This window comes from Diceros bicornis (genome assembly GCF_020826845.1).
Source record: "Diceros bicornis minor isolate mBicDic1 chromosome 13 unlocalized genomic scaffold, mDicBic1.mat.cur SUPER_13_unloc_1, whole genome shotgun sequence".
Lineage (NCBI taxonomy): Eukaryota > Metazoa > Chordata > Mammalia > Perissodactyla > Rhinocerotidae > Diceros > Diceros bicornis.
In genome coordinates, this window is record NW_026690866.1 from 13,849,504 (window position 1) to 13,865,237 (window position 15,734).

A 15,734-nucleotide genomic window follows, 5' to 3' on the forward strand; every position below is an offset into this window, starting at 1 on the left:
GCATGGCCCCCAGGGTCTTTCCATTTTTGCCTCAGTTTTGTAAGTGGCATGGATTTGAGATTTTATGATGTCATCTTTCTCCAGCAAGGTCCACCCCCACCACGATGCTCACCATCTCTTCGAAACCTAGCACAGTGCTGTGTTCACAGCATGCACTCAAGACCTGTGGGGCTGGGTTGAATGAGGAACAAAATGAGGAGCACACGATGTTCGTAACTTATGTCTAGGTGCCATATTGTGACTTAGGAAATTGGTAGAGTTTTTCGATAGATTTGCTATGCCTTCTAAATTTTCCTATTTAAAACAATGGGAAATAGGGTCTCAGAGTTCTTTTTCAGAGAAAGTCTGACATTTTAGGCACAGATTAATGACTTTTCCACCTCATCTTAGTGTTAAGTTTTTAATTCCTTACCTTGGAAATGACCTAACTTTGCTTCTTCCAAATCTTGTGGTAATACCAATGCCCCAGAAAGTCAGGCCATGGATATTCTGCTGTTGTGCGTTCTCCCTGCAAAAAAGTGGAGCTGTGCATCCACCAGTCTAAGAAGCGTGTGGTGCTGTAGTATTTGGAGTCAATCAGAAAAGCTAAATGGAAAAACGACTTCAGAGTATTATCAACATAACCCTCCACAGCAACAAATTATTTTGCTTAATAATTTTGTGATTCTGAGGGTACATTTAAACAGGGATATTAAAACTAGTTCCCAAGGAGCCAACCCTATAGTAGAACAGAAATTGCATATTACTCTCCTGCACAAACTTGCCTAACACTGTGGGAAGGACAAATGGGAAGTTTCGGTGTTGTTGCCTATGTTAACCAGGGCAAGAGGTCCACACTGGGATAAGAAAGTCCAGTGAACCAGCTTGTGTGCAGCGTGGGAAAAGGGGCATGAATGTGTTCCCCTGAAGTGGCTTAGGGGTCACTTACCAGTGCACCTGAGTTTCCTATCTGTATAATGCAGGAATTGGGCCTGTCCAATGTGATGTTTTCTCCTTTTTATGACATGGCTCAGGGCAGTCCTTCTAAGACTCCTGATCAGGTATGGGCACTTCAGGCAGATTGGGTCCAAAGGGAGGATCTCTGCAGACACCCTGACCATGGGTTCCAGAGGGAGAATCATGGCAGCCTGGAGAGATAGTGGGGATGGTAGGACAGGTGGCATTGAAAAGGCAAATTTCAGGATCCCAGGCACCCGATATTTCCATTTTAGATATTGAATTTACATTTCAAATACTGGCCAGGGGGCTTCCACCAGGGCTGCAAGCAACCTCAGCAATAGCCAGGCTGGTGAACCCCACCCCTACCTGAGTACCGGCCTCAAGGAACGCAGCCCAACCACACTGTGCATACTCTGGGGGGTGGGCAGGGCATGGAGATTGGGTGTGATATAGAGAAGAGGTGGGGAAGAGGGTGGGATGGAGAAACAGAGGGCTGGGGCCCAGGGGCCAAAGGACAAGGCAAGAGTTGGGGCCATGAGCTGTGTATGCTGGGAGCTTTTCTCTCTTAACCGCTCCCAGCTGGCAACCTGTAGGGCTGCAGGACTAGAACTCCCAGGATGCTCTGGGCACAGGGCGGTGCCTGGCCCTGGGGGAAGGAGCAGGGCGGTGTGAGCTTGGCCGAGGGCCAAACCATTGACTCAGGACTCAGGTCCTGCACCCGCTCCATGTGGACTGATTCTCAGAGGGATGTGACGGGATGCAAGGGACCAGGGAGTTAGGAGGGTGTGGCAGCTGCATGGGAAGCCGCGGGCCTGCAGCGTGCAACTGCTTTTGTCCAAAATTGAAGCCCAGACTGGCGCCTCTTCCGCACCGCCTCCCTCCTTTGCTTGATTCCTCCTCCCCTGTGTGTACTTGTGGGTCCTTCCACAGCCTCCTACCTATTCCAGGGCCAGGTGCTTCTCTAAACTGCTTATGGGAACTGGTTAGACATCCCAGAAACTTTCCACTTTGCCTGCTGTCCTCTGCCTTCTCCAGCCAAAGTGCCATCACTTCACCAGCTTTTGGGAGAAATTCGCCCTTGTGGTCCCTCTTGGAAGCACAACTTTGGAGTTTTGCAAGGTGGTAACATTGGCTGTTGCTTGCCTTTTTCACAGATGTGGAAGTTAAGGCATCCGTGAGGTTAATCATTGGTTTCCCCAGGATCTGCTAAGGGCAGAGGAGAACAACACAATTCCCAGGCAAGTATCTAGTAGGCCGTTTTCACTAACCCATTCCAGTGCAGAGGCCTCCAAAACAGCATCGTTAGGATGAGACTAGCTTAAGCATTATGCCCTTCATATTGATCACCTAATCTCAGCTCAGGCCTGAGTGGCCAGTCTCGCAGGGACATAAGTGATGACTCTGATCGCTCAGGAAGAGACTGGTGGTCCGGCTTTGGGAGAGGCATGTTCATAGTAGACAGCACCTGGGCAGCATTTGAAACCCGTCAGCTTTAACATCTCTGCTTTAGATTCCGGCAAGGTTCCAGGATAAACATGCCCAGGGATAGTCAGATGTAACATAGTCTTTAAAAATTGATTACAGGGCCGGCCCCGTGGCTTGGTGGTTAAGTGCGCGCGCTCCGATGCCGGTGGCCCGGGGTTCGGATCCCGGCACGCAGCGAGGAACCACTTCTCTGTCCATCCTGAGGCCGAGTCCCACGTACAGCAGCTAGAAGGATGTGCAGCTATGACATACAACTATCTACTGGGGTTTTGGGGGGAAAAATAAATAAATAAAATCTTTAAAAAAAATTGATTACAGCAGTGAAAGGAACAGAGCATAAAATATCCTGATTATTTGCAAAAGATGAAATGCAAGCAAGCCCTTCTTGTTAATTTTTTTATGATCATTCTCTTGGCTGTATTGTACGCTTGAATGCAGAAAAAAAAATTTGAATTGAAAAGTTATCTTTTCCTGAGATTGGTAAATTAACTTAAAAGTCTTATTGAAACCTGTGGAGTAATGGTTAGAAGCTTTCACGATTTATGTCTTCCCTAAAACTTTGGGTGTTGATCTCCATGAAAAAAAGTACTTGTTTATATTACACATGCCAGTAGGTTACATTTCCAATTCCTGAATGTGGGATATTATCAAAACAACTGAATAAGCTGATCATGGAAACTAGACCCTGTCACTATGTGAAGAATTTGCCTCGTTATGAATTAATGACACGAATTCTTTACCATTTTTTTAAAGAACGGACAAGAAACTCTGCAGTGTCTCTGAATGTGGCAAGACAGGGAATTCTCGTTAGACCACATCCTCAGGTTCTTCGCTCGTGTTCAATAGACCCGGGTGATAGTCCGTGTTGTCAGGTGCAACGCCGCTCCCCCAACCCCCAGTGTTCCATCCTACTTTGGTCTATGACCTCTTCAGGGGGTTCTGATGACACTCCTCCACAAGGGTTGGAAGGAGACATTGTAACATGAGGATATTCATCATCTCGAAACAAGGATTAATGGAGAGGAAATTCTCGGGGTCTGTGTGCTCCGATGCAACTGCTGTTGGGGTGTGGCTGCAGTGACCACTGTGCTCCTAGCAGTCCCCACAATGGCTTTCTCAGACGTTTGATCTTCTGGTGCAACCACAGAAGCTGTTGACAGAGCTGAGCGCTTGTGGTTCAGTGTCTTCCGTCAGATTTTGTGGCTCTGACCCTCCTATGCTCACCCCCTTCCCATTCCTATCTGCTGAGTTGATTGCTTTGTAGTTGTTTCCTAGGAGCCACTGTGTGTAACTGGATTTCACAGTGTCTTTAGGGACCCACCCTCACTACACGAGTCACTGTACAACAGCCAATTTTCCTGGTGGAGCACGTGTTCATCGTCTCCAATGGAGCTGTGAAGAACCCTGCTATCTCGGAGCTCCTCTCATTCTGATGCTGCTGGGGCTGCTTACGAAGTTGAGCATCCCATCTTTGGTCTCATTAACATTATTCTTTTCATCGATTATTTTGAAGTCGGATATGACTTTGTTAATAATGTGGACACTTGCTGTCACAGGAACTTTTATGTATCTTCCCCAATAGCTCTGTGAAGTAGAATTGTGATCCACACATTACAAGGGGGACACTGAAGCTCAGAGAGATGGAGTAGCTTCTTTCACTTCACAGTTTCTTGGTGCATTTTGTGTCTCCACCTGGAGCTCTGCCTCTCAGGTGTGTGCACTTAGCTGGTGTTCCACTTTATGCCTCTCTGCCAGCCGCCCCAAAGGCACACGCCCCATCCTGAGTCCATTTTCTGCTTGATGGCAGTCGCCCTACACAAACAGGCTCGGGGCAGGGAGTGGATTAGCGGGGCATGGTCCTCCAGCTTACTCTGGGCAGGTTCTAGGTTCATGGCAAGAGCTGGAGCAGTGGAAGATACTGACCGTCACTCACCTGGAAGGTTTGTTACGTAGAAATACTCCACTGACTTTCTGCAGGTGTCATGTCTTCTTTGTCTTCATTGCTCCTCTGGGCTTTCTCCTACAGTCCATGCTGTGCAATAACATACAGCACAGAGACTGGTGAACATCATACTGTTGCCCTGCACCAAACGGTCACATCACACATTTTTCTAACTATGAAACAAGTACACAGTGTAAAAAAAGTCAAATTGCACTGATCTATGTAAAGTGAAACATTTCCCTTTCATCCCCTTCCCTGAAAACTCACTCTCCTACTCAGAAGGAACTCTTGTTAAGAGGTTGTGGCTTATTCTTCTGGAAATTTCCTATGAATTTGTAAATACACAAAGTTTTTTTTAAACATAAATTACATAACTACATCGTTTTTCAATTTGTTGTTTCCCAAACCACATATCATAGACCTCTCTCCTTATCAGTGCACATTATTCTAACTTACCTTTTTAGAAGTTTTAGAGGTATTCCAAAGAATAGGCATACCATGATCTGTTTATATCTTCTTTGATAGCAAAGTGATTACATCCAGTTTCACTATTATACATAATGCTGCTATAAGATCCTTGTGTGGAATTTATTACACTGCTCAATTTGCTTTGTTTCCTTTTAGTCAGAGACTATGATATATTTGTAGCAATTTTATGGTAATTATTTTATGGGGAAATTAATTTTATCACTGAATAACGACATGTATGGGGAAGCTGCACTTCAAGGTCATCCATCTCAGTATTCTGGAGGAAAATCATGAAACTTAGAAGGTATTATGCTTGCTCCATCACATTCTAACAAGTCATGTTAACAATTTAAAGTTGAATCTTTGACTAGCCTCTACTCTTTCTGCTCAAATGAAGGATGACTTTTTCTTGTCTTGAAAACTTCTGACTCCAGGGGCTCTCAGTTGTGCTTCAGAGAGTGTAAGATATTGGTGTTGTATCTATTTCTCTTCAGCTATAGGCTGCGTCTTCTAAAGATAGTAGAATTGAACATGGTCCAATCGATATACATGATTTGGTTCAAAAATTCAAAGTAATTAACCCAAGATAGGAATCTATAAATTTGGTTTTTAATAAAGAATTTCCTTTGATATCCTTAAGTCCCTGTCATTACATGTAAAAACTCACCTATGGGTGAAGAGATGTGGTTCTGCTGGCAGTGTCTGGCTGAACATCCATAGTTGATCCTACCACATCTGTAGGTAGATTAGACTTGAGCTCTTGATGACCTCTGCCCTTGGTCTTTGAGCTGGGAAAAATAAGAATTTAAAAAAGCTGCAGTTATTAGCACTCAATGCTAAAAACGCCCATTAAAGAGTGAGTTTGGTTTGTTAAACCAAAGGGAGTATAAGCAGAACAAAGTCTTTAATATCTATAAAATTTAAAAAAATTCTAATTTTTAAAAATATAACTCTAGTTTTGCCACAGTGCAAACTGTGTATATATGAATGAAGTATCCCTCTGTCCATTTCTTAAGTTGTTTCCATTGATTTGATGGATTTATCTTCTAACCCGGATTCCAAGTGTGAAAGAACATCTTGGTCCTTCAAAGAAAAGAAACCATTGAAATTTAATTTTCTTTTAGCTCGGCATGCCACAGGTTTGAGGAATAAATGATCATGTAATGATACAATGATTTTGAAATCTAATTGTTAATTAGGGGGGGGGTGTAAGGGATGATTGAATGGTGGTTCATCCCATGGTCAGGGGTATTGTACACATGGACGTGTAAACACGATTCAGGAAGCTGCTTCAGCTCCGTGAGATCCCTAAGAACCACAGTGCAGGAGGATCTAGGTACACAGCCGTCTTCCTCGATCTCCTGGGTTACATGTAGATCCAGGGGTCTTGACAGTGGCTTCAGAGCAGCTAACTTTTATCTATTTCTCCCCTTCCTTATCTCCAGTTTATCTCAAACAGTCCTGACTACCATATTTTAAAGTAAGACCAATTATAGTTATCTACATGAGTTTCTTGTTCATTATTGCAGAGTAATAATCAAGGATACCATTAAATATCATTTAATTGACCTTATTAAATTTGTTGTACCTTATAATTGATTAGAACACTGCGTTTAGTTCGGCGTTTGATATTCACCAAGCATGTTAATCTGCTTACAACTGCTATGTGTCTCATTCCTCTTAGAAGTGTATCTTTGGCCCATCACAAGATTTTAATGACTCAAATAATCATAAATTAAGATAATGTACTGTCTTTTGGGTGATAGGGAGGCATATGGGTCCATTTTGGAAATATGCCCATCTGTCTTTGCTCCCCATGGGAAGTTTCTGGTCACTAGTCTCCAGGAAATCATTCTTTCAGATCCAACTCATAACAGTTTCATCATTTCCTCTAATAAGACAAATTCAACTTAATAAATAAAACCAACAGCATCCCTTATGTATGAATAAAGTTAGTGAACTTTACAGAGAAAAGAGCATATTTGCACAATCTCAATAAAGGAAACAGAAGAACTGAATGATCATCAATTCTCATTCAAGCTTATCTTTGAAAGTCAGTAAGACCAGGTTATCTTTTCAAGGATGTGTGTAGAGCTGTCAGCCTTGGAAGATAGAAATAGTGGCCTCCTCTGGAGCAAAGGTGGCTTGCACAAGCCCTAGTTCTGTAATAGCTTGGTGCCTCTCCTTCTAATTGGGGTAGATAAAGGAGATTAAAGAGACTTATTAAAGTTTTTGTTGCATGAAGTCTTCTATGAAGACCATCCATGCATATTGTTCTGGATAGCTCTCTGTTCCTATGACTACTAGTTACTTTAAGGGCTTGTTGGGAACTGTGAAAGGTCTGATATTTTACCTTACCTGTAACCTAATAAGTTAGCCTACAATGGTTTAGCAGATGCTGACAAAAGACCCGAGACCCATGGGTCAGAGACAAAGGACTCAATGATACAGCAATAGCAGTGGCCAGAGTATCATCATCTGCACCGGTTCACTAAATCTCACTTCCTACAGGGTGATACACAGTGGGCCATGTGACATGCAGAGGGTTGCAAGATCTCAGAGCCTAAGGAACTCAAGTCATTTATAACGGGCAAGATGTCTGCTAACCTTTGCTCTGGGGGGTGTTATTTTTATTATACTGGGCAGTAAGCAAGCCTTCCCTTTGCTCCAGAGGAGGCCACTATTTCTATCTTCCAAGGCTGACAGCTCTACACACATGCTTGAAAAGATAACCTGGTCTTACTGACTTTCAAAGATAAGCTTGAATGAGACTTGATCATCATTCAGTTCTTCTGTTTCCTTTATTGAGATTGTGCAAATATGCTCTTTTCTCTGTAAAGTTCACTAAATTTATTCATACATAAGGGATGTTGTTGGTTTTATTTATTAAGTTGAAATTGTCTTATTAGAGCAAATGATGAAACTGTTATGGTTTGGATATGAAAGTATGATTTCCAGGAAAAATGTGAAAGATGATTAGTACGCACAGAACTTTGCCACAAGGAGCTGATAGCAACTTAAATGATTTTAATTTGAATACTGTTTTATACAACTTTCTTCCATTTACTTCATCCTCTCTGCTTCCTTTAACTCTCATATGGGAATGGGGCACTTTCAGGGATTCACTGAACTCATTTACAATATTCAAATGGTTTTGTCTGTTGTGGTTTTTTTATTGAGTTAAAGTTGACATACAACATTATATCAGTTTCATGGGTACAAAGTAATGATTCAATGTTTGAGTATATATTGAAATGATCACCACAATAAGTCCAGTTAACATCCGTCCATACATAGTTACAAATATTTTTCTCTTGTGATGAGGACATGGCATATTTCAAGGTGCAGAAGAATCAACGATGGTGTCATACTTTTCTATATACAGCTTGATGAATTTGGACATAAGTATACACCCTTGAGACTGTCATCACCATCAAGACCACAAACATATTCATCACCTTCCAACGTTTTCTCTCACCTCCTTTATTACTATCATTCTGTGGTAAGAACTCTTAGTATCTACTCAAGTAGCAAATGTGACGTATGCAATAGAGTTTTGTTAGCTGAAGGCAGTACGTCATATCCTACATCTCCAGAACTGATTTATCTTGATAACTGAAACTTTGTATCCTTTGATAATCAGCTCCCCATTTCCCCATCCCTCCAGCCCCTGCCAACCACCATTCTAACCTCTGCTTGTATGAGTTTGATAATTTTAGATTTCACATATAAGTATTTGTCTTTCTCTGTCTGCCTTATTTCACTTAGCATAATATCTTCTAGGTCCCTCATGTTGTCAAAAATGGCAGGAATTCCTTCTTTTTTCAAGGTTGTCGAATATTCCATTTCTTTATCCATTCATCCATCAATGACGTTTAGGTTACTTCCATATCTTCGCTATTGTGAATTAGCTGCAATGAACATTAGAGTATAGGTATCACTTTGAGACCTTGATCTCAATTCCTGTGGGTATACACCAGAAGTGGGATTGCTGGATCATATGCTAGTTTTCTTTTTTGGAGGAACCTCCATACTGTTTTCCATAATGGCTGTACTAGTTTACATTCACAAAAGGTTTCCTTTTCTCCACATCTTCACCAATATTTGTCATCTTTAGTTTTTTTGATAATCGCCATCTTAAGTGTGAAGTGATACCTCATTGTGGTTTTTATTTGCATTCCCTGATGGTTAACGATACCAAAAACCTTTTCATACAGCTATTGGCCACTTGTATGTCTTCATTGGACAAAGTTTATTGTGGTCTCTTGCCCATATTTTAAGTTGATTTGTCTTTTTGTTATTGAGCCAACAGAAAAAAAAGAGAACAAAATTTCCAGGCGTTATGTGTGCTTCCCAGTTGATGCAGACAGTTTTGTGTTTACAGTGGTACCAAAAGGTCATGTTTCGTGCTTTTTCTTCAGCTTGTTATAAGACCAGCAGTAGCTGCGGTATGGCAGATAATTGGGATCTTCTGGGTTTGTAGGTTTACAAAATAAATGAGTGGTAAGGAATTTTTTATATTTCCAAGGAAATTATTGTGATCGTAGTCCATGGAATCCAGGATTAGATAGGTGTAGGAGGAAATTAAGGTGAGGATTGATGATCTGGCATTACTTCTGATCTTGAGGGACAGGTATCTACTGTATGAGTGTTTGAATAAAAATATTAGAGATCAGGAATTTGTGGTGGGTGAATATGTTTTCTGAATTATTTACTTTTGAACATAACCACTAGGATTATGTGAACATCTGGGAGATTGGAGGAAGTCGTTAACAGGGGGTGGTGGATAATATCACTATTGATTTAACCTCTATGAACACCAAGTGGTCAATGGATTAAGCAACTGACTAGACAGAAAACACGGAAATGGTAAGATTTCGGTTTTAGTAAAGGACTGGGGACTGACTGTACTGAGTGGGAGTGTCAGGACTTGTGCGGTTGAGAGTGACAAGGACAAGAAGAGAAAAGAATCACACCCAAACAAGGAGGGGGTGTTAACAGGATGGAGGGGGAGAAATGATCTGGAGTAGCCTGGACTTTTGGCCTTGAGCTTTCTGTTCTTGATGCAAATCTGCCTGATGACATCCCAGGACACAGGTCAGATCTATCCCCAGAGGATATGGGGGGGTGGAAGTACAAAACAGCCAGGATAATTGTCCTAAAAAGGCAGGCTTCTTTTATCATTTGACCCACTTTCATGATTGGTTTTTGTAGGGTAAGAGGAAAAGAAGGATGATAAGAAGGATGACAGTCACGTCTTCGCAGAGGAAGCAGCATAACTGTGAAAACCAGTCCAAACCAAAGCCTGGTTTAAGCATCTCCATCCCTTTGAGGATGTCCAGGGACATATTCAAGAGGACGGTGACTAGAATCCTATCACATCCTGGCAATGACGCGTCTCTAGGAGGGTTGCTTGGACCAGCCCCACCAAGTCTGCTGAGCCGAGAGACCGCAAGGACTCCAGGCCTGCAGCAGTGGAGGACAACATGTAAGTCCTTTCAATCTTGCCAAAGCATTGCAAAAACCAGCACCTAGTCACACAAGTGAATCCCTGCCAAGTGTGATCGCAGGTGGTCTGCATTCCAGGTCCCTTGAGCACTCCTGCTGATCTTCAGATTTGGCAGAGATTATTCCAGGAGCTGATATGGGCATTCCACAGCTCGACTGCCAACAATTTCGGACGACTGAAGAAGGTATCAGGAAGGAGGAAAGGGCAGTGAAGAGCACAGGAGAGAGACTGGTGATAGCACTGATGGCGGACAGACTTGCTAGCGAGGCAGAGAAAGTGAGGGGCCAAGAAGGCCGTCCTGACAGCAGATGAAATGGAGCAGGTACCTCAGTGAGGTCTCATGGCTGCGTCCCTAATGTTTCCTTGCTTTGAGCTCTTGAACATTTAAAATATACCAATACTTTTCTTTTATTAAACTCTGCTGCGTGACATAGAAAATACAGATAGCGGTTTCTTTCTGAGGTGAGAGGTTGAGTTTCAGGTGAGGAGAGAAAGATCTTCCTTTTTCATGCTGTTTTCTCATTTTCCTTTACTATGTACAATATTTATTTGTACTTTAAAGTCAGCAGCCAGTTTTCAACGTCACAGGATGATTCAGCTTTTCCCATCACAGTCACAGTAAAACCTACATAAAGTGGATTATTCTATTTGTGTAATTTTCCAATAGATTCCAAAATATTATTTCAAATCACTTTTATGTCTATGTTCTCAAATTAGATATTTACTTCTAGGTCTCCATTTTTCTGTTCTCTGTTGCATGCCAATTCAGAGTTGCATCTAAGGAAATACCAGATTTCCCACAGTTTTTTAGATCCATATGTGTTGGAAATGTGATTCATGAAAATGGACATGGCAGTTGGGGGATCGTGCTATTACCGAAAGAGATCTTTTCAGGATCAGTAATGCTGAAAGAAACCACTGCTTGTTGGGATTTAATTGTCTATTTGAGGGATCAATCTTTCACTGTTGGCACTTCTCTTTCTCTTTGGAGGGAAAGTACGGCCTTCCCAGTATTTCCATTACCAAATCACTTTCCTGGGTGGCTGTGCCATGTCAGGAAGGTCTTGAGATGACGGGAACCAGGGTTCATCCTCAAATTCTGGCTGTTCTGACAAGGCTTCCCTGGCAGAGTGCAGCCTGTGTGTCTGGGTGACACTTGCAGCCATCAGAAAGGAGGGGATACCTCACAAGTGCCAAGCGATTCATCTGTCCCTTGTCTTACAGGGTGTTCCCAAGTGATGAGGTTCAAAATGCCACTTGGTAACCATTTGAAATCTCCTAGTCATGGGGTGGGTTCTCTGTGTGAGCTCAGAGCAGTGTCTGTTCACCACCAGATGGGAAGCATTTCAGTATTTTAATTGGTAAGGCTGTGTTCATGAACGTCCATGGACCATCAGTTCAGTGGCATTTCCTGCTGGAGCACCCCACACCCTTGTCATTCCTCATCTTTCAAAGCTCCAAACAGTCTTCACACCTCAGGATGTTGTGGTAATGTAACCACAGCACAGGATTGGGGAAAAAACCACAACCACCCAGGGGTGACACAGTTTAAGGGCTCGGGCCCAATTGCCCCATTTGGACGAGTTGGTAACACCAACACTTAGTGTGTAAACTGGAGGATTGTCCAAGATCATGGACCTAAGAACGACACGGGCTCAGATGTCACCTTGGACAGCAAGGGACAGTGTGGGGTCACTCACTGGCCAGGATTATGGTCGCTTATACTGACAAAGTAGAGCTCACCAGGGATCCTCTGGCCAAGCCAGAGAGGGGTCTTTGGACCTTCTAGGGATTTTCTGCCCTAAAGGGAATTGCTTAAGGAAGGCAGGGGTGCTGAAAACCCTAGTGGACAGGGGGCAGTCATGTTTATGGAATGAGGCCCAGCAGTAGCCTTAAAAGCTGCGTCACAAATCTTTCCGCCTGGATACAAAACAAGCAGGAAAAGGAATTCAGAGTCTTGGACAAGGATCACAGCAGGATTCAAATCCCGGTCAGGGGTGAACACGGAGCCCCTAGAGGGGCATCAGGAGCGAGGTCCTTCCTGCTTTTAGTCCATTTGCTAATGAGCTTCCTTGGGCCTTGTCCTCTCCAAGTGCACGTTTTGATCTTCTTACATTGTTTTCCCCACTTAGAGCTGATGCAATTCCAGAGATTGAACTAGAAAACTACAAGTTCCTAAAATTTAGTCAAAAGAAATCTCAACAAGAGAAGCTGAAAACGTTCCCTGTTCCTCAAGAATGTAGAAAGGCAGCCCCTGCCTGTGGCACGACATGGTCCTGGGTAGTGCTGTTTTAAAGACACCCACATTTCAGTGGTTGTTGCTCTGCCTGTGAAAGTACCTTCAACATTTAAATCCCAAGAGAACAGGCAGGTGGCCATGTCTGCTCCTGGAGGAGCTGAATGATACTGAAATGAACTGGTCTTCGGAATTAGGAGAATTTGGGGGTGTCCCCACTAGCCAGGGAAGGGGCTGGCCCTTCTCCCTTCTCCCACATACAATAAGCTGATGACCCGGAAGAGTTCGTGATTCAAGGAGAAATGTGAGATTCAGTGTCTCACTGACATGCCTACAGAAAGCGAGAGAACCACACCACAACTCCCAGACCGTAAAGGGAACAGGACTTTAATATACTATTCAAATATGGCATTTATTGTTTACAACAAATAACTTCTGTGCCTCCCCAGTGGGTGAATAGTTGCTGGGGTACAGATATCAGGGAGCTGAGGTGGGTGTGTCCCCTCTCTCTTGGGCGTCAGGGGTCGCAGGAATCAGCTTACAATGCTCCCCTTCCAGTCAGGAGGTAGGAGCTGGCCCGGTGCATGGAAAACCTCCCAGCTGTGTTCCCGTTGCTGAGGATGGGGCTGTGATCGGTCACTGGTATGGGGCTCAGTGTTGGGGTCTGGGGACTGAGTAGAAGAGTCAGGTTATCTTGGTGGCCTGGAAGAATCATGGCCCCCACCCTGTCCCCACTGCACTGGGTGCTCCAGACCCTGTGCTCAGTGCTGTCAGCCACCAGTACCCCATTTGTCCCTGACACACGAGCGATCATTTAGTATCACCTATTTCACAGAGAAGATAACGGAGTCTCAGGAAGCTGAAGAGAGTCACCCCAATCACAGGACTGCTCAGTAGTGGAGCTGTGATCCCATTGCCAGCTGTTCGAATATCCAAGGCCATGCTTAGCCCGAAGCCTTACTGAACCCATAGGAGTCAGTCACCCTGGCCCAGACGCTCACTCACCCCTGACCTTGATGATGGCGGGTTCTTCTTGGCCTTGAGTATTCTGCTGGCCACCTAGGTCTGGAGGTCCAGCTGGCAGGACAGGCTGTAGCTTCAGGACAGAGAGGCTCCTGTGAACCTAAGAGAAACCACAGCTCACGTGTCCCCCCACTGCCTGCTCAGCAGCTGGAGTCTGGGTGTCCCAGAGGTCGCCATGCAATAAGGCCTGGGGCTGAGTGGAGGGCACGGAGACAGGATCTCTGGACTGGCCAACAGGGAGAGTCCACCCCTGCCCTCACCCAATTCCTGCCCGGCCTCACCTATCATTCTCGTTGAGTAGCTCCATGTCCTGGAACCAGGCTCCAAATCGCTCCTCGGGCTCTACATTGTAATTCTTTGTAGCCACCTGGAGCAGCAGGATCTCCCTCATGACTGGCTATTCCTGGGACCAGAGGGAACGAGAGGCTGCAGTTAGGGCCTGGGTGAGGTATGTTGCATGGGCCTTGTCGGGTGTCTGGGGTGGGGCGGGGACGAGTCCTGGGAACCCTCCTTCCCTCCAATTCCTACCAGGTTTTACCTGTTCTCAGAATGGGAATAAGCAGCACCTCCTCCAGGACTTTTTCCTTGATGCCATCCTCCCCTCAACCCACTTGCCAACTGGATGGGTCTCCCACTTCTCTGTTATCAAACTCTTCCACTCAATGTAAGATACAGGGGCTAGAGACAGGGACTGTTCTGCCCAGAGGGTCTCTGAATTCCTCTTCCTTCCCCTCCCCTGAAGGGGGTGCGGCAGCTGTTCACTTCAGTCCTCTTCTCAGGTTTATCTCATTCCCTGGAAGGCAGACAGCCAGAGTCGATCAGACAGAGCCCCCTAGGCTGACTAGCCCCCTATGCCCATCCCTTCTCAAGTTGCACTACTGCCAGGTCCCCAGAGGGGGCCGGGCATGCAGAGAAAACAGGACTTGGACCTAGGCCTGGCTCTGGGCTCCAGAGAAGGAGGACATGGGGGAGAGGCTAAGGGACCTGGCAGCACAAGCCTCTCTGATGACAGACTTGGAGGCTGAGGCCTCAGGCAGAGGGGACTGCTCAGCCACTTATGTGCTGCCTGACTTGGAGGGGCCCGAATCCTCTCTCCCTCCACGGGCAGCATGGGAGGGAGAGGCTGAGTCCAGCTCAGATAAAACCTGACGCAGCTGTGCCATCAGGCAGCTCTGAGCTTCCCCAGCCTGGGGAACAAGAATGGGTGTCTCAGGTGGAACCTCTGTTCTCTCATCCCTAAGATGTGCCTGATGTCCCAGCTCCCAGAGGCGGCTGTGAGGCTCTCAGGAGAGATGTGCCAAGTGCTGAGAGCTCAGAGCTCAGTTCAGGGGCTCCCACATCCCAAGGCTCAGGATCCTGGTCCTCAATGCCTGGTCCTCAGGTGCACCCACCTCGAGATTATCACCCATCAGCCGGTGCAGCAACAGCAGGTGACCCAGGAAAGTGCCAATATAGGGGATGACACTCTGTGACATCAGAGTGTGGGTGGGATGAGTCCTTGCTTTCAAGTCGGGCCCCTGCAGACCCTCCCCTGAAAAGTCCTCACCCTCAGACTCCTGGCCCACCGCAGGGTTCTCAAGGGGAGCAGCCTAGGACCCTTAGCAGCCTCCCCTCAATTCCTCCTCCCTTCACACCCCACGAACACCACACTCCTCCTCCTCACCTCCCAGGGCTGGCTTCTGGCAAATCACAGGGTATGTGGTCCCTGGCCCTCCCCACAACAATAATCCTGCACCAGATCTCCCAGGCCCTCCTCCTGGTCACTTCTACTAGGGGATTCAGGCACTGTGGCAGCAAGAGGAAGGGCTGTCCTCTCCTGATTTGAGGCCTCCAGCTGGGAGGGCAGAGCCCCTCCCCCACAGGCACACTCACCAGCTGCTGCTGCTGCTTCTCCTGCACTCTATGGGGGCTGATCTGCAGGGGGGCAAACGTGGAGGGCCCCTCCTTTCATGGTCGAGGAGAGTGTCAGTAAGACCATAGTCCCCTCACCACATTTCTCTCCAGCACCACTGGCCTCCGAACCTGGACATCTGACTCGAGTCAACTGGTACCAATGCCAATACATCCTCGAAGGTGTTGTGATTCCAGAACAAGCCCAGCTCCAACTTTCACTCTGGGTGTGAGCTTGGGCT